This window comes from Aethalodelphis obliquidens, unplaced genomic scaffold (genome assembly GCF_003676395.1).
Source record: "Aethalodelphis obliquidens isolate GAN/ISIS:26980383/991018 unplaced genomic scaffold, ASM367639v1 scaffold27, whole genome shotgun sequence".
Lineage (NCBI taxonomy): Eukaryota > Metazoa > Chordata > Mammalia > Artiodactyla > Delphinidae > Aethalodelphis > Aethalodelphis obliquidens.
This window is the reverse complement of record NW_020837971.1, coordinates 12,561,859-12,589,056: the sequence shown is the minus strand read 5'-3', so window position 1 is coordinate 12,589,056 and position 27,198 is coordinate 12,561,859. Positions and strand designations below refer to the sequence as shown.

At 37.7% G+C, this 27,198-nt stretch overlaps 1 protein-coding gene and 1 pseudogene across 3 annotated transcripts in view; one reads left to right on the top strand and one right to left on the bottom strand.

The window, feature by feature from the left end:
* Positions 1-27,198, bottom strand: part of SUGCT (succinyl-CoA:glutarate-CoA transferase) — a 692,699-nt gene that overhangs the window by 506,141 nt on the left and 159,360 nt on the right. The gene's annotated exons all lie outside the window — the stretch shown is intronic.
* Positions 15,332-16,434, top strand: LOC113629509 (transmembrane protein 258 pseudogene; annotated as a pseudogene).

The following is a 27,198-nucleotide window of genomic DNA, read 5'->3' as shown; positions in this document are numbered from 1 at the left end:
AAGTCCTCAACTATTCACAGCTTGTTCCTGCAAAACCACTACGAACTAAGATACAGTCCCTAGCACAAGTCTTTGGGGATTTTTTATTGCTCTTCTTAACTCCAGCACTTCAAAACTAGTAAGAACCTTCACTACTCTCTTCATCTCTCACCACATTTATTTTCAAGAATTGTCATTGCTTCCTTCTTCCTCCGGATGACTGAAACCAGCAGGTGTGTTGTCATTGGACTGTCTAATGCATGTGACCTATAAGTGATCTACAAGTGTATCCATCATGATTCCTTTCTTTCTGTAAAGGAATGGCCCTATAAACCCATGCAGGTCCATGTCTCTTTACTCCGGCCCTAGGGCCTCATCTGGGACCTGCACATTGGTCATACCTTCCTCTGTATCTTCAACCTCTCCCTTTCCGTGGCCTCCTTTCCCACATCCTAGAAACCTGCTAAATTCTACTCACTCCCCTCCACAAAAAAATAAATAAATATTCACCTTTAGCTACTACTCAATCTTTTCCATTTATCAACCAGAATACTTGAAACAGAATTCCTTACTTGCCATCTCAAGTCCCAGCCTAACATTTACTTTTAAACCCAATGTGTCATAGTTTCCCTCAACACTATTCTATTAGATCTCTTCTTGCAAAAATCAAGTTATCCATGTTGCCTAATTTAGTGGACATTTTTCAACCTTTATCTCATAACACTGCTCTACAGCACTGCCACCCATTTATCATTTTCCTGAAATTCTGTGTCTCTGATACCACACACTGTTGGTTCACCATATCTCTGATTGCTCTTGTTCTATCTCCTTGGTAGGCTCCCCTTTCTTCACCCAGGTAACCCAGTGGTCCACCTGCAGCCCACTATTCTCACTTGTACCATGACCTCAGTCACTCTAAAAGTTGCACCTTCCATAAAGGTTTATGATTCCTAAGCCTGACTCCACCTCAAGTCCCTGCCCAGAATGTCAGATTCATATAGTCAGCTTCTACTGACTGTCACCACTTGGCTGTACCAAACCCAATATGCCCCAAACAAAACTCATTTTATCCTCTGCCTGCCCCTCTTCCTGTATTTCTGTCTTAATTGGTAACTCTACAATCCACCCAGGTATATAGGCTGGAAATCTGGTACTTATTGTTTACTCCTTCAACTCCTCATCACCCAGAGCTAATAAGTACCATCAGATTCTGCAAATTTATCTCTTAATTACAACTCAGATGGGTCCCCTACTACGATGAACCTAATCTAAGTCTTCAGCATCTTTCACATGGAAGACTGAAACTAGCCCCCCCACCACCAGTTTTGTCTCCTAAAAGCATCTCCTTACCCATTCAAGAGGGATTTATCTGCCACACAAATAAACTATGTCAGTTAAATTCCTGAGACCTGTCAGTGTCTATCTTATAATATCATGCTTAAGCTCCTCAACATAGATTCCCCCAAATTTGGACCTTACCTCTCTGGCATCATCCCCTGTCTCACTTAATACTCTTAGTACACTGCAAGTAACAGCAATGGGATCCCCTATTTGCAGAACCCTCTACCTGAAATTCCTTACTTCTCCCCCGCTACTCCCCCTACCCCTTCACAAACACCTTTTGCTGATTCATATACTTTAAGACTGAAGTCTCCCAGGTTTGGTTGTGTCCACCTCCATATGTCCACAATAGCCTGTGCATTTCTATATTATTCATATCATAATGCAGTAGCTAAGAGAACCTGCTAATGATAGAGATCTGGATTCAAACCAGTGCTCCAACATTTGTCAACATTCTTACCTAAAAAAATCATATAACGTCTTTAACACCTCATTTCCTTCGTGTGTAAAATATTCACTCTGCTTTGTCAGTGAATTAGTGAGGTACAATGCTTAAGATATAAACTGGCACAAAGTAAGAACCCAATAAATTAGAATTTTAGTTGTTATTATCAGTGTTTTTTATTGATTTTAAAATCAGAACACCAAACTATGATGTGTGTTCAGTAATTCTTCAAAAGTCTTACTTTTGCAAAGGAATCTTTATCAACTTAAGTTAGTCTTTTCAGTGTTCACAAATATCTCTCCCTTATAAAAAGAAATCATCTGGATAATTTAATAAAACAATAAAAAGAAAAAAAGTCTGACAATGACTTGCCGATGAAAAGATAGGGGAGCAGTAGTATTTCTCACAATAAATGAATATCTCAAACATATTTTTAAAGTTCTTACTTGGTGAAAACACATACTAAGAACTATAGATGACTTTCTGGGGAAGAAATTATCCCTTTTATTAAATTATTATGAATTATCCACACATGAACTAGGAGATCCTGCTTTTAGTCTACTTCAGAGCATGATAATGTGAAAAAATAAAATGTGATGTTCTAAAAGGACATCTGTTAATTTTTAAAATGTTAAAACATTCTGAATTTTGTTTTTCCAGTGATTTGTATTAAAATGGATTTCAATTCCAAAACCCAAATTTTCTCATTATATCTTAAGCCTGTCCATTACCCTAAGGAAAATAAAATGCAATCTATTACCATAGTGCCCACCTGCCTGCTTCATTAAGTAATGCCTGTAATTACAGTATATTTTTCAGGAGTGTGTTAAGGAGGACCCAACAAATATATTCCAGGTGTGGACTCTACTCAGCAAACAACCAGATTCATTTTTATTTCGGTCTTAATATTGTGGTAATTTTTATTAGATTTCTACTTCGTTTTTCTACTTTCAGTTGAAAGCAGTGTGCAGGCATGTAGGGGACGAAACTCGGCACAATACCAACGGAGGCTTTTACAATTAGATGCGCCCAAACCCCTTTCTCCACCACATCGAGGAAGAGGGTACTTCTTTCTGTACCTGCCGCCAATTTCAATTCACCCACTGACAGGCTGTTTCCTTAAGCAATGAAAAAAACTCCTTAAGTCTCCTATTTCTCCTCTGTGAAATGGGGATAATAATATCCACCACAGAACGGTAACTCGCATAGTGCCTGGACACATTAATATTATCCCCTTCCACAACACTTACTGAGTGCAAGCAGGGTTCTAGGCACTTTATGTATATTAATTCCTCTAATCCTTTAACAGCCCCATGTGATAGGCACTATTATCATCCTCCTGTAGCAGATGAGAAGCCATCTGTCAATCACAGTTCTGATTATTTCACAAGACAACAGGACCAGATAAACAGGGATTAGCACTAACCACTCCAGGGGGTTCAGTAAGGGAAATAAAACCTAATGCCCTAGGACAGCCACTGCATGGAATTAATTAACTTCCCTTCTATCAAACTGGAAAGTACTATCCACAGGAGAATTGACAAAAAATAGTAGCTCAAATAGTTTTTTGGGTTCCATTGCTTAGTGGAGGAGCCCCAATAGAGAAAAGACAGTACAACCCTCAACCCTGTCAAACTGTTCTCTGCCTTTGCCTCTATGTTACCAATAGCCATATGTCCTATTTGCCCAAATTACAGAGCTCCGATTCCCTGTGGTAAAGAAATCAAACCTTAGAAGTCAGACAGGAACATTTGTTTTTGAAGGAAAAGTGATACAAAATCTATGCTTAGGGACACGGTGCGATAATTTGTTGAGATATTAGTTAGCTTTTTGATTTTGCTGCTACTGAATAACCCAAGAGAGAAGCAACATTGAGTAGTTCTTATTTTCTATTTCTCCTTCTACTCCACCCCTACCTTCTGAGAAGATGGCCAGACTTTCCGCACTCCCTTGCCACAGGTAGGCTGCAAGCCTCAAGCAGAAGTGGCCTGAAGAGAACCTCCCTTCCTTGCTAGAATTTTCCAAAAGCCTTGTGCTATGGAGACAAAAAGAAGCCACTGCATTTGGGGTGAGACTGGAGGATAAAGGTGGGGACAGGTGTGGCACAGCAGCAAGAGGAAGAACAAGATTGCCCCCAGCTTAAGGGAGAGCTGGAGGTCTGTGGGACCTCCAGAGAAGGGACCCACAGCTTCCCCCTTGCAGACTTCCAGGAAGGAAGTTCAGTCTCCATAGGAAACAACAGCAAAGTGGCCCTACAAGCATGGCTCCATTCGGAGCACCTGAGTCCACCTGGGTCCCCACATACTAGGTCACACAATAATCCCAATACCATCAGATTCCAAGGGACTGGCTGGGGAGATAAAAGTAGGTCCATTACGGGCTCAACCAAGGGGCTTTGGAAAGGGGGGGAAGGCTTTACTCACTCCGTGTGACTCTCACTGTCACAGTGAGTGAGAGCCGTGGATGCTAAAAACACTCTGCAGTGTACAGCACCACAAAAGCTGTTCCACCAGATGCTAGTACACTCTGTCGAGAGAAACTGGTAAACAACGGGCATCAAGGGGGAAACGGATTTGGACTAAAAGGCCAAGGATTGCCCTCGAGCACTGTTCTGTGCAACCCCCCGTGATCTCATCCGCACAACTTTGGAAGAGAGGGGGTCCCCGCATGCCTGAGAATGAAATCCCTTCAAGCTGGTGGGATCGGAGCTCAGAGTTGGAATTAGGTTGACTGAAAAGAAATAAGTAATATGGCATTTCTTATACACCGGAGCTTAATGAGAAGACAAATATGAACCATAGATACTTCATTTTTAAGAATACAGTGTCAGGGACTTTCTGAAAGCATGATAAGCTCTCGCTCATCCTGTCTCCTGCACACTCCTGAAGATGCACTGCATTTTGCACTGTAATGGTTCTGAGGGTGACTTTCCAGACTGCATCTGTGTCCTAGTTCAATGAAGAAAAATCCAAGCCACGCTTCTCGTCCCTAAGAGAACACCCATATTTCTTTGTGCTGACTTTTTTTATGAAAATGGAAGCAGTGATTATATTTTTAAAGTTTTATTTTTAAGCTATTTTATTTAGAATCAATAAAATATGGTTAAGCATCTGTATATGCATCCATGCCACCTAACAATTGTTACATGTCAGGAGAAGATCGGCAAGAAAGGACTTCGGCAACACTATATAAAGTGACAAAAATTATTACTTCATGAGAAATGTCCACACATCACATTAAAAGTGAAGTAAACAGCCACATGCATTTTTTAAAAAATAGAATTAGAAAGAGATGTGAAGCATTTTCAACTTTTGTAGAAAAATTAGTTGGAAGAAAGGAATAAAACATCATTTATGTAGCACCTTCTCTGAAAGTGAAGAAAACCATTACAGGATATAATTAATCTTGAGACCTCTTTGCTAAAAAGAAAGAAGGGGCAACATGATCCCTTTTGGGAGAAGCAGCACAAATTCAGATTACTTGCCTAAGGCAGTGATTGGTGGAGATGGGGTCAAAATCCTACATGAAGATTAAGACGCTTGTGAAATCCCATTCTCTTACAAGCACTACACCTTTTTAAAAGATAACACTCATTGAACATTATGTACAAGTCACGATGCTTTATTCTTTTTTATTTTTATTTTTATTGGAGTATGGTTGCTTTACAATGTGTTAGCCTCCCCTGCACAACAAAATGAATCAGCCATACACGTACAGATATCCCCTCCCTTTTGGACTTCCCTCCCATTTAGGTTACCACAGTGCATTAGGCAGAGTTCCCTGTGCTATACAGTATGTTTCCATCAGTTGTCTATTTTATACATAGCATCGATAATGTATATGTGTCAATCCGTCTCCCAATTCCTCCCTCCCCACCCCTTTCCCCCTTGGTATCCATACATTTGTTCTCTACGTCTAGGTCTCTATTTCTGCTTTGCCAATAAGATCATCTATACCATTTTTCTAGATTCCACATATATGCATTAGCATACAGTATTTGCTTTTCTCTTTCTGACTTACTTCACTCTGTATGACAGTCTCTAGGTCCATCCATGTCTCTACAAATGACCCAATTTCGTTCCTTTTTATGGCTGAGTAATATTCCATTGTATATATTTGCCACATCTTCTTTATCCATTCATCTGTCGATGGACATTTAGGTTGGTTCCATGTCCTGGCTCTTGTAAATAGTGCTGCTATGAACATTGGGGTACATGTGCTTTCTTGAATCATGGTTTTCTCTGGATATGTGCCCAGTAGTGGGATTGCTGGGTCATATGGTAGTTCTATTTGTAGTTTTTTAAGGAACCTCCATACTGTTCTCCATAGTGGCTGTATCAATTTACATTCCCACCAACACTGTATGAGGATTCCCTTTTCTCCACACCCTCTCCAGCATTTATTGTTTGTAGATTTTTTGATGACAGCCATTTTGACCAGTGTGAGGTGATAACTCATTGTAGTTTTGATTTGCAGCATTTCTCTAATAATTAGTGATGTTGAGCATCTTTTCATACAAATCACTATGCTTTAAATACTCTTCTCACTTAAATCTTGCTGGAATCCAAAGAGACAGAGGTAATTTTCCTCATTTCACAACTGAAGAAACTGAGGGCAGTGACACTAAGTAGTTTACATGGGATCACCCAGCAAACAAGTACTGAGAGAATTCCAACCAGAGCTGCTGGACTCAAAGCCTATGCTCCCAGGCATGAGTCCTCCTTCTCTCTTTACCCCCACACAGTGAAGAGACTGTATGCATTTCAGAACTAATACTGATTATTCCTAGTAGCCATCAAGGACTCCGGCAGTGACCAAGCATGAACTGATAGGACATATTTTCAACTTCCTTGAAATGCTATGATCATGAAAAGAATCCTGGCTTTATCTTCCATGCTACTCAATACCCTTCCCCTATCATTAATACTAATCATGCCTTATTTTAAGGTATTACTTTTTTAACATGTCTTCCCTGTCAGACCATAAGACTCTTGAGGACAGAAAAAGTGTTCATCATCATTTACCGCTAGTCTCAACACCTAAGCACAGTGCCTGGCACAGAGTAGGCTCTCAATAAACTTGGTTGAATGAATGAATGAAGGTGCCAGGGCAGCCTTGTGAACTAAGGGAAGCACGGCACAGTGGTGGCACCTGGCTCAGTAAGACTTCATTGTCAACTGCTGGATCATGATTGACTTGTAGAGAATCTATGGTCAAAGGAGACAAAGCAAGAGCAGAGGTCAACAGTAACTAAAGCCCCACCTACCTACAAAGCCTTTGAAAACTCTTTACTAATGGCTACCCCTCCAACCTAGGCATGAAACTCTCACACTTGATTTCTCCATGTTTTGAACATCACACTTCCGTCTTTAAGTTGCATATATCCATCTTTGTATCACCAGCACACCATACAGCACCTACATACTCAACTTTTCTCTATCTTCTACCCAATATACTTAGCATTGACCGACAGCTACTAATAGTTTATGCCCCTTTTTATAATGGCTCTCTTGTATCCATAGTTTTTATCCACAATCAAGCTGTAACTCATATCCCAAATTTATTTCCCACTATCCCTCCCTTCACCCGTTTTAGTGTCATCTGAAGAGCACTATACCTGCTGATGCCCTGACAACTTTCTTGCCTTTGCTCATGCAGTATATTTTGCACCAAATGCCCTTCATTTTCACACCTGAGCCCAGTTCAACTATCATCTCCTCCAGGAAGGCTTCACAAACTCATTCCAAATGGACATAACCCTTTCCTCATCTCAATTCCCACATTTTATCTGTATTTTTTTGTTGACAGACATAACTTTACTCTGTAAATTCAGATATTGCTTTATATTCTCAACTAGATGGTAAGCTCCCTAAAGGCAAAGGCCAAACATCATTCACTTCTTTATCTTCCACATCAAGTGGAACAGGGCCTTCTACATAGTGGCTACTTTGTAACTGTAAGTTGAGTGAATAAAGGAATGAATAAAAGGTTAAGTGCATTTTTTGTTCAGTTATTCTTAAGCCTTGAATCTGGCTTAACGAAAATAGCATTACTCATCCATACATCATAAATCCTAATTCAGTTTTTCTCATAAGCTAGCTACGAAATTCAGGCTGGTTACTCCACGGGTTCGAGTTTCCTCATCTGAAGAAAAGATGAACTACAGCTGATCTCTCAGGCCATTACCAATATGTAAAAATATGACAGTGTAAAATACGTGGATAATTCCAAGCACAGGAAACACAAGTCCCCTTACCTTTGTCTAGTAAATTTCAGTCTTTCTTCAGAGTTCAACTCATCATCACTTCTACAGAGAAGTTTCCCTGATGACCAGGACTACATCAAATCCCGCCACATAACGCTCATACAGCACCATAAACCTCCACTTTGCAGGATTTACCATACTTATCATTTTTGTTTCTATGATTATTTAATTAAAGTCTATACCTACTCATCCCCTGTATGTTCAATAAGATGAATGAATGAGTGTAATCTGTTTTAGAATATAAGGTTTTACAGAGCAAAAACATTTTTTTCAGTAGTTCTCTTTGTAGTTATATAATCACATATGTTTCAGCACTTAAATATTTTCCAAAGATGATGGACAAAGCTAGGTGGCCACAACTTCAAAGAGTTAACATAGTTTTCAAAGAACCTAGCTTGTCATTTCATCAAAGTTTGTATGTTCAAAGAATATGGTCTCTGATAGACTTTTTTTTGGCCATGCTGAGTGGCATGTGGGAACTTACTTCCCCAACCAGGAATTGAGCCCGTGTCCCCTGCACTGGAAGCGTGGGGTCTTAACCACTGAACCACCAGGGAAGTCCCTCTGATAGGCTTATTTCTAAGTGGGAAATCTCTTTTGTTTTATTTCAGCTTTTTCTTATTTTTAGCTGTACTTTTTTCTCTATTCAAAAGAAATTTATCTATAAAACAACTCATCCCATGTGCTTTCCTGGATCATTAGTTAGGTAAAAATACCAATTTAGAGATTCTTTTTATGATGTAGAAAGCAAGCCCCCTAATATGAGCAGGAAAAACAAGAATGTTTCTTTGTAAACAGCTACAATTTAATATTTGATTTTTTAAACCACAAACAGAAATTTAAAAGATTTAAGAATTAATAAAATATCAATGACATCATCTTTTTTTTAACATCTTTATTGGAGTGTAATTGGTTCACAATGGTGTGTTAGTTTCTGCTTTAAAACAAAGTGAATCAGCTATACATATACATATGTCCCCACATCTCTTCCCTCTTGCGTCTCCCTCCCTCCCACCCTCCCTATTCCACCCATCTAGGTGGAATGACAACATCTTTTAACACTGCAAATCTTCAATGTGAATAAGGAAAGTCTAAAACTTATCTTAATGATAAAACTAATCCAAGCAGTAGGAAATAAAATCTGAAATGCTTTCCTTGATATAAACATTTGAAACTTATTGGTTTATTTTTCTTTATCCCATGAATACTTTTGAATTAACACAAATACACCTGATTTAACAAGCTGTAACATTTTATACCTCTCTAACTCCACACAAACCATTATAGTTAGTACGATAATTATGAGTTAAAGGTATGACCTTAGACACAAAGCCAAAGCTTTCTATCTTCTTTCATGTGCTCCTTTCTGTACACTTGGGGGGTATTCCTTTCCATGAAAAGGAGAAACTGACTGACACATGACCTCTTCCTATCCAACAAAGTGGAGTGCCAATCCTTGAGAGTGATGTTCCCTCAAGGGATGACACAGTATGAGCCAAGCTCACTTCCACCTTAAAATAGGTTTTCACTGTTTTAATCACATGTATAAACACGTGAAGGATAAACGTACAAGCAATAAAATTCTATTCCTGACAACATAATTCTGAAAGTCACTAGATCATGCAAGATTCCGAAAAACATATTCATTCTATCAGAAAAGCCACATGCTCTTAAAACAGGTTATATAGAGACATAGGAAAATAAATATACTAAAGAGCAGTGCTTATTTTTTCAAATAATTTAGGTGTTTTTTGAAAAATAAAAACAACACTATTAAATAAAAATTATTACTGTATGTCTTAATTATCACATTCAAGAAATTTTTAGAGTTATACAGACACCCGCCCTTCCCCGATGGTAGGAACTACAATTACACCGGTCTGCACAGTCAGCAGCACTTGGCATGATAGGTTGGATGGGTAAGTTAAGTTCATTGACTCCTTCTAAAATAACTGGCCAGGGCTTCCCTGGTAGCGCAGTGATTAAGAATCCGCCTGCCAATGCAGGGGACACGGGTTCGAGCCCTGGTCCAGGAAGACTCCACATTCTGTGGAGCAACTAAGCCCATGCACCACAACTACTGAGCCTGCGCTCTAGAGCCCGCTAGCCACAACTACTGAGCCTGTGCTCTAGAGTCCACGAGCCACAACTACTGAGCGCACGGGCCACAACTACTGAAGCCCACATACCTGAAGCCCATGCTCCACAGCAGGAGAGGCCACTGCAATGAGAGGCCCACGCACCACAACTAAGAGTAGCCCCCGCTCGCCGCAACTAGAGAGAGCCTGCGTGCAGCAACGAAGACCCAACACACAGCCAAAAATTTTAAAAAATAAAATGAAATACTATAACTTTCCAATGAAAAAAATATAAAATACATATAAGCACAAATGACTGACATGAAAAAAGACCACTCATTGTTTGGTTACTTAAACAAAACTGACATTTTTCCAGATGTTATGAAGGTATATGGTTTGATGGGGTTTTTGTGTGTCCATTTGTTTGTGATTTTTAATGATTAGGATTTTTAGTACAGTGGGAGAGATGGGGGGATGATATGATATGGACTTGCCAATATATTCCTTATTAAAGTTTGTTTTGTTTTTTTTGGCTGCGTCGGGTCTTAGTTGCAGCACGCGGGATCTTCGTTGAGGTGTGTGGGATCTTTCGTTGTGGCATGCAGCTTGCCTCTAGTTGTGGCATGTGGGTTTTCTCTCTCTAGCTGTGGCGCGCGGGCTCCAGGGTGCATGAGAATGTATTAAGTTTTATTACATCCATACTAGCTAGGATGGATCTAGGGTGTCTCCTAAGACATAGAAACAATCTCATCACACTGATTTGGAAATTACTGAATTCTGTATTTTTTTCTGAACAACCAGTCAACAAATATAGGGTTTTTTTCTTTTTTTACAAAAGCAAAAATGGCAATGCTATATAGCCGGTTTTCAAAAGAACTGGACTTTTAAAAAACAAAATTGTAAAGGTTTCATAATCACATTTTAATATTTTACCCGTGTGAACAAAAGATCAAAGTATTATAAGACTTGGGCAAAAAAGCCTAAGTAATACAACTCTCTTATAATATCCCTGCAAGAGTGAGCTAAAAATACAATTTACATATTATCAAAAGTTTCTTATTAATATTATTATTACTACTACTATTACTACCACAACTACTACTACTAATATTACAGCCCGCCACATTCAGGAGCACACAGACCTGCAGCACAATACTATCATAAAAATCAAATTGACTCTTGGAGAAGCAAAGGATTCAATGAACCTAAAGAGGTAAAAGAAAATGGATTCTATTTCTCACTCTTCTCAACGCATTCTACTGTACTCCACCTACTGAGAATAGATATTAATACATCTTTCATGCAGATAGCATTGTTTCAGTAGCACAAACGAGGTGTGATCACAGTAAGTAACAGGGCTTACTAACTAATTATAAGCCAGAAAAGAAAGGCTACACACTCATTTTTCTAAAACCAACATTTTCATTAATAGACATTTACTAAAGTAAATAATTCTATATCATTTCAGGGGAAGACAGTAAAAAGAAAGAAGCGAGTCATGAAACCTCTACCCCAAAAACCTAATAAAATAAATACAAAAAAGGAAAAGAATCAAAAAAGGGGGAGAATGGAGTTGTAGAAACAAAGTTTTTGTATAATATTGAAACTAAGTTACTATTAACATGAACTAGATTTTTATAAGCTAAAATATTCATTGTAGCAGGATAACCACTGAGAAAATAACTCGAAAGAATATAACTTTTTAAGGAAGGAATTTAAATGGTACACTAGAAAATATCTATTTAACAAAAGCCATATGTTTAGAAAACGCTTGTTCAACTAAGTCATTCTAATTCAGACTTTTTAAAAAAACACCGGACTTGTCACACCAGACTCATCTGCAGGCTGAATTCAGTCCATGAACCACTCTTTCAGTTTGTGACATCCCTGGTTCTGCGGATCTAGATTTTGCCCTTCCTTTAAGGCTTTCAAGTACTACTTCTCCCATTAAAATTGTGATGATCTCCTCAATCTGTATTAATACTTTGCCTCTGTCTCCACTTGATGGAAAGACGAAGTAAAGAATATGGAGCCAGAAGATTTGGGATAAATCTATCTGCTCATCTATGATTTAAGGTAATTAATATCTGTGAACCTCAATGTTCTCATCTGTAAAATGAAGATAACAACACCTACCTCACAAGGTCATTTTGAAGGTTGGATCAGAAAATACATGTAAAAAGCACCATACAAATATTACTTCAGACTATAATTGCTGATTTTCCTCATCTTCATCCCAGAAAGTGGCTTTCACTCAAAAAAAAAAAGTGGCGAGATTAATATTCCTCTTTTCTCAGTCCTATATGAGCACTTGCCCAACAAAGTGCCTGACGTACTATTAGTATTTTGCCTTATGGGTTTATACGCATCTCTAAGTATGGTGCCATGTAACTCTGTTGCTTCACTAAGAATTTCAAGTCTAACTTAACAGCAAAAAAAATAAGAAATGAAAAAATATTAACCAGAACATCTTTGTATTTGACCAGATAACAGATGGGGTCCTAGTTATATATGCCAATAATGGCAGACATAAAAAGAAAAAATTAATATAGCTATTCTGTACCTACCTTTATGAACTCTTTATGATAATTCAACTTGCAAATACTTTTTATCTATGGAGTATGTGAAACATCCTCACAGATTTCTATTATTCCTGTCATTGACTCATTTCTATTAAAACTGAGTTATCTTGTCAAAACTCCTGGAAATACTTTCCAAAATTAATTTGCCACAAACAGAATGAGTCAATCAGAGATAAATCACCTGTTTATCTCCGCTGTTACTTACAAAAATAAACTTGCACTCAACTTCCAATATCAAGGACAATCAGAAATACACATATATAGACAGAATAAAGCCCTCAGTATCTTCCTAATTTGAATTGAAGGACTTCCCTGTATTATATTCCTTCTTTAGGAGTACATACTCTCCCACTGAAAATTCTCACATGTCAAAATGAGTGTCCTAGGGCTTCCCTGGTGGTGCAGTGGTTGAGAGTCCACCTGCCGATGCAGGGGACGCAGGTTCGTGCCCCGGCCCGGGCAGATCCCACATGCCGCGGAGCGGCTGGGCCCGTGAGCCATGGCCGCTGAGCCTGCACGTCCGGAGCCTGTGCTCTGCAACAGGAGAGGCCACGACAGTGAGAGGCCCGCGTACTGCAAAAAAAGAAAAAAAAAAAAAAAAAAAAACAAGAGTGTCCTCAAATTATGAGGGTATTATTAACTTAAAAGTAATTTTTAAATATCATAATGCTCTTCAGGGATAAAAAAAATCTATAAAGCTTTAGGGCTACTTTTCACTGCTCTAAAATTGATATAAATCATTCTATTACAGCAAAGTGGAAAACCTATATTTCTAGAATCTTCAACTTCTCCATACAAAGTATAAGAAGGAAAAAAAATGTAGCTTCCTAATTTAACTTTAAATCCCATCATCTAGGAATTTATACTATCATAGTTTTACTCCTTTGGACTTTACTGGTAGTAATTTTCACCTATGAATTCTCTGAAACTGTTTACTAATAATTATTGCTATGACATACAATTAAACCACATGATATGTCTTTTATACACAGTATAAATCTTTTTTTTTTTTTTTTTTTTTCCGGTACGCGGGCCTTTTACTGTTGTGGCCTCTCCCGTTGCGGAGCACAAGCTCCAGACGCGCAGGCTCAGCGGCCATGGCTCACGGGCTCACGGGACCAGCCGCTCCGCAGCATGTGGGATCCTCCCGGACCAGGGCACGAACCCGTGTCCCCTGCATCAGCAGGCGGACTCTCAACCACTGCGCCACCAGGGAAGCCCCCTCCATATTCTTTATTGGGATCTCTTCTCACTCTAGGCCAGTGCTGCTCAAACACTGCCCCAGGTCATCCTAGAGCAATTCAGTCAGAATTTCTGGGGACAGTTCTTAGGCATCAGGATTTTTTTTTTTTTTAAAGTTCTCCAAGTGATTCCAATGTGCAGTCAGGACAGAAAACCCCTGCTGTTCATTCCCCCCAATAATCTCATCCACTCAGTCATTTTAATTGTCATGTTTATTCCAATAACTTACAAATCTGTATCTCTAGTTCCCACCACCTTGGTCATTCAAAATAAAACAACCACTAAACCACAAAATAAAATTTCGTTTTTTAAATCGACACAAAATTTTAAGATATGTTGAAGTTTAAATTATTTCTTTCTAGATTTTTCTGATTTTCTCTCTCTTTTTTGAGGGGTGAAGAGCCTGTACTTTGTTCGCATCCCAAAAAACTGATTAGACTCCCTCCTGGGAAATGGAACACGTGCTAGCACGCCTTTCCAAAACTGCAGACATCTGGCGGCAGGGGGTGGGGGGGGTCTCAATTCAGAGGTCGTAAGCACTAAAAAAAACCAATATGGCTGCAAAAGAATTCATCATTTTCCCATGTCCCCAGACAAAACCTGCTCTTCCTCTCACCGAATGACTGGCAGCTAAAGTAAAAAACTTGGGAATCAGGATTTAATCCTCCATCTTTCACATCCTCACCCTCAGTTATTGGCCAAGTAATATAATTCTAACCCTTTAATAGATAATGAATCTGTTTGCTTTCTCTCCATCCCCATGGCCACTGTGTTCTGTTGCCTGGGGTACCGCAACACCCTCTGAACTGGTCTCCTTGCCCACAGTCTTTACTTGTTCCGCACTACTACCAAAATCATATTTCTAAACACAAATGTTTTTTGTGTACTTAAAACCTTTCAGAGGCTCCTTCCCACCCTTAGGATGGTGTCTGCATTTCACGACATGGTTTCCAAGGCCCTTAGAAACCTCTCCAGATGCTTTCACTGCTCCTGCTGCTGCTAGAACCATCCCCCTCATCACTCATTCACCTCGCTTCAGCAGAGATTTCTTTCTTCGGGGAAATCTTCTCTCGTCTCCCAAAGCCAGGTTAGGTGCCCCTTCCACTCATGGCCATGTCACCACGCAATTACTCTGTTACCGCATCAGTCGCTAACTTGATTGTCTCCCCCGCTACAAGTGAGCGCCTCAGAAGCAGAGGCAATGTCTTATTCTTCATGATTGTCCATGCTTGGCACCTTGTAAGTGCTCAGTATTTGTTGAAATAAACAATGAATAATAGCCCTTGTAGTCCTCGCAAATCTTATTAGTGAAATCTGCATTTACCCTCTCCAAGCAAGGATTCAAGAAAAATAGTTGTTAAAAAGAAGTCTTGCTCACACATGCACAGCAGACCCACGCGCTATCCTGTGGATATTAAAAGACTGGAGTTCTGCCCCTAGGTGCAGCAGAGACTAACGCAACACTGTAAAGCAATTATACTCCAATAAAGATGTAAAAAAAAAGGCTGGAGTTCATTCATCCAACATTTGTAAGTAGTTACTTTCGCTCTGTCCATAATAAGCTTGTATTATGCAGTGTCAACAGTCACCTAGTCATCTTAAATTAAGAAATATTACAGTATGAAATCTGTCATTTAATATAAATAACAGCTACCATTACCATTCTGTAAGCACTGTGCTCAGCAGCTGACACATATTGTCTCATTTAATCTCCACAATCAAGCTCTGAAGCAGATCATTTTACAACTTCTCAGAGGAAGAAACCAAGGCTTGCGAAGGGTAAGCACCTAGACTACAACAATACGGTTAGGATGTGTTAGCCAGTATCCCACCCTTATAGCAGAAAAATAAACCGAACATGAAACTTGTACTTAATATTGCCATTTCATGTCCAATCTTGCTCTAGTAAGTGACAGAACACAAAGTTAAGGCTGCTGGGGTGAGAAACGCCTCCGAGTTGATAAATCAGTGTGTATCCATGGAACATAGCCCCATGCCAAAGAGGATGCTGAAAAGCTTACTGAGGATCCTGTGCCCAGCAAAATGGAGTTTGAGGCCCTGAGCAGGTACACCAGCCCAGTGAACCCGGCTGTCTTCCCCCATCTGACCGTGGTTGTTGGCCACTGGCATGTTCTTCACTGCCTGGTTCTTAGTTTATGAGGTCACCTCCACCAAATACACTTGCGATATCTACAGAGAGCTCCTCATAATCTTTGGTGGCCTCACTCTTCATGGGCTTTGGAGTCCTCTTCCCGCTACTCTGGGTCGGCATCTATGTATGAGCTCCCAAGGGTCCCAACCAGGCGGCTTCACTGAATCCCTGCTTTTGTAAATTATTTATTTTACTATGCTGGAAGTGTCCCACCTGCTGCTCACAATAAAGGCAGATTTGTGACAAAAAAAAAAAAAAAAAAAAAAAGCTTACTGAGTTCTTTGAGTGCAATGTAAATGAGTTTGAAAATGTAGTATAAAATGTACCTCTGGGGCTTCCCTGGTGGCGCAGTGGTTGAGAGTCCGCCTGCCGATGCAGGAGACACGGGTTCGTGCCCTGGTCCGGGAAGATCCCACATGCCGCGGAGCGGCTGGGCCCGTGAGCCATGACCGCTGAGCCTGCGCGTCCGGAGCTCTGTGCTCCGCAACGGGAGAGGCCACAACAGTGAGAGGCCCGCATACCACAAAAAAAAAAAAAAAAAAGTACCTCTGGTTAACAATCATATGTCCTACATTTACCATATCTTAGAGGCAAACCAGATTCCTGAAAGTCCATATTAATTGGGGAGGGGGGTCTCTGGTTAAATAGTCTAGCATATTAAAATAGCTAAAATACACTGAGTTCACCCTCCTGAAAAATGCAATTAGCTACTTGCTTCTTTGGCTTGAAAACCTTGTCTTGTTGAAAATTCTTTCATTTTCTCCACATAACCTTTTAAAGGAATTTAATTATGAAATCCAACTGTAAAGAAACTTATTGAAATAGCCTGCAGATTGTTTTATTTGCTACACCTCCCTCACACCTTAATTAACCAAAATAATATTAGCTCTCCAGTTATTATTACATAAATTAGTAACCTGGCCAAAATGATTCCCAGCTACTAAACAGTTCATGCTCCTCGAGGCTAGCCTCTCTCTATTTTAATGGCTCTAAGATTAAACAATTCATTTTCATCTCACTATCTTTAGGATCCCATATATTGTGTAAGATATACAGTAAATCTTTCATTCATCCAATAGACCTTTATAGGCTTATTATATGCCAGAAATTGTCTTCTACTTACTCAAAAAAATACTTATTGAGCATCTATGTGCTGAGGATTTAATGGTAAACAAGATAGCCAGGGTTTCCTAACTTTGTATGCCAAGTCCTAAGGCAGGACCTAGACATCTGTATTTTTTGGTGTCTCTGAGATTTTACTAATTATCATAGATCAGCGATTGTCAGTAGCAAGGGTCAGCAAACAATGGCCTGAAGGCCAAATACAGCCTGCTGCCCATTTTCATAGGACCACAGAGAAGAATTATCTTTACATATTTACATGGTTTTTAAAAATCAAAAGAAAAATATTTCATAATAGATGAAAATTATACGAAACTCAAATTTCAGTGTACATAAGTTTTATTAGAACATGGTCATCTGATTACATCTATGTCTGCTTTTGCACTACAAAAGTTTAGTTGTTGTCTAAATGTCCATTGACAGATGAATGGATAGAGAAGATGTGGTATATATATAATGGAATACTGCTCAGCCATGAAAAAGAATGAAATAATGCCATTTGCAGCAACATGGATGGACCTAGAGATTGTCATACTAAGTTAAGTCAGTCAGACAGAGAAAGACAAATATCATATGATATCACTTATATGTGAAATCTAAAATATGATACAAATGAACTTATTTACAAAACAGAAACAGACTCACAGACATACAAAACAAATTTATGGTTACCAATGGGGAAAGGGGGTGGGAGAAGGATAAATTAGGAGTTTGGGATTAACAGCTACAAACTACTATATACAAACTACTATACATAAACAACAAGGTCCTACTGTATAGAAGAGGGAACTATATTCAATAACTTGTAATAAGCCATAATGAAAAAGAATATATACATATACATATATATATATATATCTGAATCACTTTGTTGTACACCAGAAATTCACACAACATTGTAAATCAACTATACTTCAATAAAAAAATAAAATTAAAAAATTTATTGGTTGTGATAGAGGCCACATGTGGCTCTTTCACTCTCACTGCTTTGCACACCTGCTTGTTGTACTATGAATCACAGTGATGCAGTTATAACTTAACAGCATTTCAAATGTCATATGTATTACCTTACCATAATTTTTTTTACTACCAGTGCATACCCATCATACCAAAACAAGAGAAGTGTGCCATACTTTCAGCACACGCTGGAAGATGGACCATGCTGTTACTGAATTAGATGACAAAGCACTTTATTATTCAATGACACTCTATCTATACTAAAAGAATACAATATATGCCAGATTCATCACAGTATTCCCAACTCACAGAAAATCCAGTGGGCAGAAAATATTACAAAGTCAAAACAGGCTATCTCATCACAGCAGAATTTCTTCACCGAAGTAAAAAATAAATAAATAAATAACAATGAGACTGCAACCAAAGTGAGTTTGTAAGTGGTTCACTTGTTAGCCAAGCAAGGAAGGACATTTACCAATGGTAACTTAAGTTATGTTTGATTGCAGCAGCTGAAGCAAGGGGTCCAGAGAAAATAAACTTGTTTAGTCTTGGTAAGAACAGTTGTTCAAAGAGTTGAAGACACTGGGAGCAATATCAATATAGTCAATTTAAAACTGAGACAAATTATTTTGAGAGGTTTCCCTTGGCTTTGGTGAGATGACAGATGTCATGGGTACTGCTCAGTTGTTCTTTATACCAGAAGTCAATGCCAATTTTGAAGTGACTGAAAAATTAGCCTATATGAAAGGCTGCACAAAACAACTACAAACAAGAATATTCACACGAATTAAAAAAAAAATAATTCAATACAACTTAAGTGGAATCTGCTAAGATGTGTTACAACTTAGGGTGGTAAAAATTATGTGTGGAGCAAAAAAAGACTTGGCTGGACAAAGTTACAGAGCTTGTAAAAATGTATGGTTAAAGCCTATGGTTATTCACTGTATTATTCATCAGGAATTCACTGAGGTTATTCACTGAGGAAAATAGTTGAATCTCTCATGTGACATTAAACCAATAGTGTTAATAGTAATCTTCATCTGCTCTGTGAGCTTAACCATTGTTAGCCCTATGAAGTTTTCTCAGAAATAGAAGCTGAATAGCCTGACTCATTCTACCACACAGCAATTCTATGGCTTAACAGTATAAAGTTCTACTGTGACTTTTTTAAGCTCAGGGTCAGGAATGAGTCTTTTCTGAATTAAAAAAAAACAAAAAAACAAAAACCCAACCCCCAACCACTACCATTGACCACTGAATAGCTTTGGAAATTAGCTTTTCCTGTGGACTTGATAATCTTTTTCAATGAATTCTACCTAAAATTACAAGGCAAAATAGCACATACATGCCAAATTTTTATAACAGTAAAGTCATTTCAATGACAATTAATGTTAAGTCATTTCAATGAAAACTAATGTTGTTTGAATCAAAAGTAAGGTTGGGCTACTTTACATATTTCCCATGATGGCAAAGGTTAAAACAAATAGTGAGATTTCATCCCCACACAAATTTACAGCAGATATATTTTGTGAGCTCAAACTACAGCAATGTTTTTCAGACTTCGATCCAAGTGCAAAGGAAATTTCCATATTTCAAAATCCTTTTAACTGTGCAATTAAGGAGCTTCCACCTAACTTTCCATTCTACGTGATTAATCTGCAATATAATGACATGTAAAAGGAAAACATCAGGAGAAAAAAATCTAATAAATTCTATAAATGCCTTCCAGGCAATGAATATGCTCAATTAAAATCAGAAGCTTGCGGATTGATAGCACTATTCAGCAACACCTTACTGTGTGAAAAGACATTTTCAAAGATGAAATATGTAAATTCTTATCACAGGTCAGCATTAAGCGATAAACATTTACAATCAATTCTGATGACAGGGAACAATAACTTTGCACCCCAATTAAGTGAAATGTTATCCCCCCAAAATAATTATACTTTTCTCATTCGCAAATCTGTATTACCAAAAATACTGTTCTCAATTAGTATTATTTTAATCAAAATCTTGCGGAAATTTGTTTTTTCCCGTATCGTATAAGTACTTACATAGCATCTTCAACTTCACCTCTTGACCTCCAAAGTCTAAATTTGCTTTTTACCAAAAAAGTTGGCCAACCCTTGCTCAAGAGAGTTAGTGGTAAAGCACCCCACAATCTCCAAGGAGCAGTAACTATTTATATTTTCCAAAAGTAGAATAGGTTACAAAAGTATAAAAATAAAAAATGGTCACAGATTATAACTGCTATAAATTCAAAACTCTAAGTATAACCTTGACTAAAAGAGGAACAAGAGACAATATACCTCCTAAGACTCTTACCAAAAGATTCTGACACAGATTGTGACTTTAGGAATGATGAAGAAAGAACCTACTGAGGTTCAATGGGGCTCACAGCCTCCACAAAGACTCCAGGGTCCCACTCATGGTTGAAAATCCAGGGATTCCAAGTAACAAAGAGAAGTTAAGCAGAATCTAGTGGCCTGGAAATTAGGGTCCTCCCCATTTATGTGGGCACCATGCTCATCTCCTGGATTTATATGGAACTCAAAGGAGAAGGCAGGCACCAAAATAATGACTGAAAAACAATTTACCAAGATGGGGTAAAGGTTCAGAGCCAAATCTGAGTTAATGTAAAAAAAAATTACATTTGTGGACAAGAGTCATAACTGCTATGTGGCATGGCCAACTTCCTAACCACGTGAGGATTGAATGGAATAAATTATGTATTTAACAAAGTGCCTGTCCCCAAAAGTCTTAGCTATTTATTAATATTTATCCAGCCTGCTTCTGGATAAATCTCCTGCTTCTACTCTCCTTTCTCATTTCTGCCTCCTGTGCTCCTTGTCATTCCCCAGAGTTGCCAATCATCTTTTACATTTCTGTGCGTTAGTACATAATGTTCCTTCTCCCTGAAATTAACATTTCTCCCTTATCTCCTAGTTATTTTACTTTACCCTTCAATCTCCATCCTTTCTCAGCCTGCTCTGCCCTGCTTGGTGCTCTGGACACTGAGCCAATGGGCTGCAGTCCCAGTTCCCTTGCCAGCTGACTTTTCATTAGGTTTAGCCAATGGGAGGCACCAATGGGAAGAGAAAGAGTTCACAGAATTTCTTCGCAGCTCCCTCATAGCTTAGGCACTGTACCTCTGGAAGTAGCCAGGTGTCTCCACGACTACAGCGTCAACCAGGCAGTGCCTCTTCTGCAGTTTCAGCTCTCACTGGGCTCCAAGAACTCTACTTCCTTCTTGTCCCTTTGGCCCTATGGAGAGATAATGGTCTCCCACTTTTCCTACCGCTTTATCTGTTCTTTGTCCTCTGCCTCACTGTTGTATGTAGTATCTCCATTTGAAGTATCACGGCTGAATTTGTCTTTTGCTGACCCTCTGATTGATAAATCTGCCTAGAGCATTCTTATTCAGCCTTCTGCATTCAGTTTGAATAGATGCACCTCTATGAAACCCTATTTGACAACATTTTCCCCAGGATGAGCTGGGTATTCCCTTGTTGGTTTTCTTCTCACACTTCCTTCATCACATTGTGATTGATTTTACATATCCCCAATAGACAGTCAGCTCCTTAAGAAACAGAATCATATCTTGTTTACTGATAAATCTCTGGCACCTTACATGTAGTATGGAGAAAGGATGAGAGGAAAAAACTGTAAATATCCTTATTCATTCTTTGACAGGGATCAAGGCAGAAGAGAGCTGGAAAATGTCCTAAAATAAGAAATATATCTATCAATAGAGCTACCCAGCCTGGTCTTATTTATTTTCCTCAATGTAGCTCTTTTTCTTTTTTTTCTTTTTTCTTTTTTAAAGATCTAATCGGCTCTATTAGGCAATTCATGAACTGGGCAGCATCTTATTTAGTAACTAGAAGGGTGTTCCCAGTGGTTGTACAAAGTGGAAGGTTTTTTTTAAAATTGAGGTATAGCTGATTTACAATAAGTTTCAGGTGTACAACAGAGTGATTCACAATTTTTAAACATTATACTCCATTTATAGTTATTATAAAACATTGGCTATATTCCCTGTGCTGTACAATATATCCTTGTAACTTATTCATTTTATACATAGTACTTTGTACCTTAATTTCCTACCCCTATCCTCCCCTTCCCCCTTTCCTCTCCCCACTGGTAACCACTACTTTGTTTTATATATCTTTGAGTCGGTTTATGTTATGTTATATTCACTAGTTTATTTCATTTCTTAGATTCCACATATAAGTGATAACATATGGTATTTTTCTTTCTCTGCCTGACTTATTTCACCAAGCATAATGCCCTCCAAGTCCATCCATGTTATTGCAAATGGTAAAATTTCACAGAGTTGTGTATATACACATCTTATAACAGAGTAGTATTATATAACAGAGTATTCCATTGTGTATATACACATCTTATAACAGAGTAGTATTCCATTGTGTATATACACATCTTCTTTATCCATTCATCTACTGATGGATACTTAGGTTGCTTCCATATCTTAGCAATTGTAAATACCGCTGTTCTGAACACTGGGATGTTCATATTAGTGCTTTTGTTTTCTTCAGATATATACCCAGGAGTGGAATTGCTGGATCATACAGTCTATTTTTATTTTTTTGAGGACCCTCCATACTGTTTTCCACAGTGGCTGCACCAATTTACCTTCCTACCAACAGTGTACAAGGGTTCCTTTTCCTCCACATTCTTGCCAACATTTGCAATTTGTGGTCTTTTTGGTGCCTGCCATTCTGACATGTGTGAGGTGATATCTCCTGGTAGTTTTGATTTGTATTTCTCTGATTATTAGTGATGTTGAGCATCTTTTCATGTGCCTGTTGGCCATCTGTATGTTTTCTTTGAGAAAATGTCTATTCAGGTCTTCTGTCCATTTTTTAATTGGGCTGTTCATTTTTTGGATATTGAGTTGTATGAGCTGTTTATATATTTTGGAGATTGATCCCTTGTCGGTTGCATCATCTGCAAATCTTTTTCCCATTCAGCAGGCCGTCTTTTTGTTTTGTCAAAGGTTTCCTTTGCTGTGCAAAAACTTTTAAGTTTAATTAGGTCCTATTTGCTTATTTTTGCTTTTCTTTCCTTTGCCTTAGGAAACAGATCCAAAAAAATATTGCTACGATTTACCTCAGAGTATTCTGCCTATGTTTTCTTCTAGAAGTTTTATGGTTTCCAGTCTTACATTTAGGTCTTTAATCTATTTTGAGTTTATTTTTGTATATGATGTGAGAAAAGGTCCTAATTTCATTCCTCCATGTGTAGCTTCCAGTTTTTCCAGCATGACTTATTGAAGAGACTGTCTTTTCTCCATTGTATACTCTGGCTTCCTTTGTTTGATTAATTGACCATAACTGTGTGGGTTTATTTCTGGGCTCTCTATTCTGTTCCATTGATATATGTGTTTGGTTTTGTGCCAGTATCATACTGTTTTGGTTACTGTAGCTTTGTAATATAATCTGAAGTCAGGAAGAATGATATCTCCAGCTCTGTTTTCTTTCTCAAGATTATTTTGGCTATTTGGGGTCTTTTTTGTTTCCATACAAATCTTTAAATTATTTGTTCTAGTTCTTTGAAAAATGCTATTGATATTTTGATAGGGATTTCACTGAATCTGTAGACTGCCTTGGGTAGTATTGTTATTTTCACAATAATAATTCTTCCGATCCATGAATATGGTATATCTTTCCATCTGTGTGGCACTTTTTTCTAAAAATTCTTTCTCAGGATCTCAAAACAAATATAAAAATGAAAGCAGAAAATAGTGATAGACACCAAAAGAGCTTCAACAGGAGCCTGAGACAAACCTAGTATCTCCAATTTTGTCAGAAGTTAGTGACTGAAGTGGAAAAAAAGAGATGGGGAAAAAAGGATTCAGATGTATTCATGTTTGATATTGATGAAGCTGACGATAGTTATATTTCTTGTACTTAAGATGTTGTAATATTAAGACGATAGAAAATATCAAATTTTGTATCATATGTGGCAAAAACAAAAAATCCAAGTCTATCAAAAAAAAAACCCTAACAAAATATATCTTGAAATGACTAAGATATAAAAGCAGAAAAACTGATACCAGTTTTGCTTAAAAACTGAGTTTATCTTTACTACAAGAGAAATTATCTTTACTATAAGAGTTATTTACTACAAGAATAAATATCTGAACCCAATTTCAGAAAACTGATATGGGTTTTTTGTTGTTGTTGTTTGAGTTTGTGTTTGTGTTTGTTTTGTTTTGTTTTTACCCATTCATTAGGTATCCTTCAAGCTCAGTTTGTACACAAATTACCTAGGGATCTTATTACAATGAAGATTGATTCACTAAGTGTGAGATGGGATCTGAGACCCTGCACGTCCATCAAGCTCCCAGGTGAGACCTATGTTGCTGGTCTGTTAGCACACTTAGACTACTCAGACGAATCCTTATGAAAAAATGATCTGTTCCTGTTTTTATGGTTTCATTTTAAAAATGTTTCCCAAGGCTTGCCTGCATCAGAATCACCTGGCAGCTTGGGAAACCATAGATTCTTATATCTTGACTGTGGTGGTAGTACATATGTGGTAACATTGCGCAGAACTAAAGACATACACATAAGTGCATGTAAAAATAGTGAAATTGGATCTCTGCGTTATTTCTTCCAAGTGCATGTGAATCTACAATTATCTCATAACAACAACAACAAAAAAAAAAACAGTAAATCCCCCACAAAACACAGATTGCTAGGCTCTATCCCCAGAGTTTCTGATTCAATAGATCTGGGATAGTGCCTGATAATTCACATTTCTAACAAGTTGCCAGGTGATGCAGCAAGTCTAGAGACTACACTTTGAAAACCACTGATGACAAATAATGGTTTTCTTCTCTGGCTGCACATTACAATCACCTGGGGAACTTTTTAAAAACTCTCAACACCCAGTCCCATCATAGAACAATGAAATAATAATTTCTGGGCATGAAACTTGAGTATTAATATTTTAAAAAGGCTTCTTGGATGATTTCAATGTGAAGCTAAGACTGAGAACCACTAATATAAAAATTTAAATCTCCATTTCCTCAATCATAATCCCTGTCATTTCTGAAAGAGGTACAAGTGTAGCAAATTTTTCATAGGTTTAAAAAATAAAGACAGAGGGCTTCCCTGGTGGCGTAGTGGTTGAGAGTCCGCCTGCCGATGCAGGGGACACGGGTTTGTGCCCCGGTCCGGGAAGATCCCACATGCTGCGGAGCGGTTGGGCCTGTGAGCCATGGCCGCTGAGCCTGCGCATCCGGAGCCTGTGCTCCGCAACGGGAGAGGCCACAACAGTGAGAAGCCCACGTACCGCAAAAAAATAAATAAATAAATAAATAAATAAATAAATAAATAAATAAAGACAGAAAATAAAAGATGAGTTGACAAAGCTGCCATTAAATAGAACTACGTTTTCATCCCAAACTCTAAATGTGATGTCAGCTAGTCATTAAAAACTGCTTACAAATGTTTTGTTAACAAAATTAAGAGGTTTTCTAAAAACAGCATGTGGAACTCTGATCACAGTTATTACCTAACTCAAAAGGGTGTTATGTGAATTAACAAGATAATGCTTATAAAGGCTTGGAGAATCTCAGAAGGATAGTGAAAAAAATACAATCACACTATTATTAGTACATTATGCTGAATTCCAAAATAAAGCTAATAATCCATTCAAGGAAACAGTAACACAATTTGTTTACTTTTTAAAAGGGGGTAAATAAACATATATATTTTCATGTGGAATCATAAAAATTTGACCAAAAGAGATAAATTATTGTCATATTTCAGGATGGAAAATACTTTTTAAGCATAAAAATAAAAAAGGTCAAAAAAGAAAAATTATCAAATTTAATATCTATACATAACATTTTGTACATTACAAACCTAAATAGAATTTTAAAACAGACTGGGAAAGAGTAGTTACAATAACTGTAAGATGGACATGATATTGTCAACCTGCAAAAAGCTCATAAGAAGACTCACACCACAACAAAGAACACAGGTAATTCATTACTTATTTAATAAATGAGAAAAACATTCATAATCACTAATAAGGTGACAAATGAAAATAAAACAATAATGAGTATGATTCACCTACCAGATAGGCAAAGATTTTTTTAAACGATGTATAACTTATAAGAAAGAAGTTGACATGAAAAGTATTAGCTGTTACTCTTCCTAGATCCCCATTTAAATGGATTTATTTATTTATTTAGTCATTAATTTTTATATATTAGAAATCATTTTAAAAAGAAGAATAAGGACAGTACTGGAATAAAGGACACTGGAAGAGAAATGTTAAGGATTTTCTGCCAAGTATATTCTAAATGAACCAAAATAAATGAAATCACTGGAGATCCACTGAAAACTCACAACTTGAAAACAACATTGATAAAAATATAAGAAGATCTTGTTAAGGAATGAGATGATGATACAACAGGTGGGGAGCAAGGGGCACAGCTTTCATTTGCAACTAAGAATAAGCAATATTTGAAAGCAGGGCTTGGGGAGGAAGCCCCAGAATTTGTGCACTGACACCATCAAACAAAAAGAAGAAAAGGAACAAGAATGAAATTGAAGAGACATAATAAATAAGGAAGACAGACAGAGACCCAAAATAAAGATAATTTGGTATTTCTAAAAATAGATAAAAAGATAATGGAAGTTCACCTTCCTAATTTTAAAAAAATTGTAAATTTAAAAGACTCAAACACTGATAAATGAAGACCATCCTAAAAATATTCTGCTACAAATTTTAAGAAAAAGAAATCACCATTTTGATAAAGATGAGATTCTTAAAAAAAAAGAACCTGAGTTAAATTGAAGTAAGAAAAAGAGGATCAATCATCAAACACACAAAATTAGAGAGACCTGGTGACAGAGGTGATTCATAAAACAAGAGAAAACATATTTAGAGCAATGATCATTAATTAAGCCAAATACCTGAATAGACAAATAACTATTAGAAACTAAAACTTACCCCCAAGAAAAGGCACTGCAACCAGATAGTTTTTTGAAAAG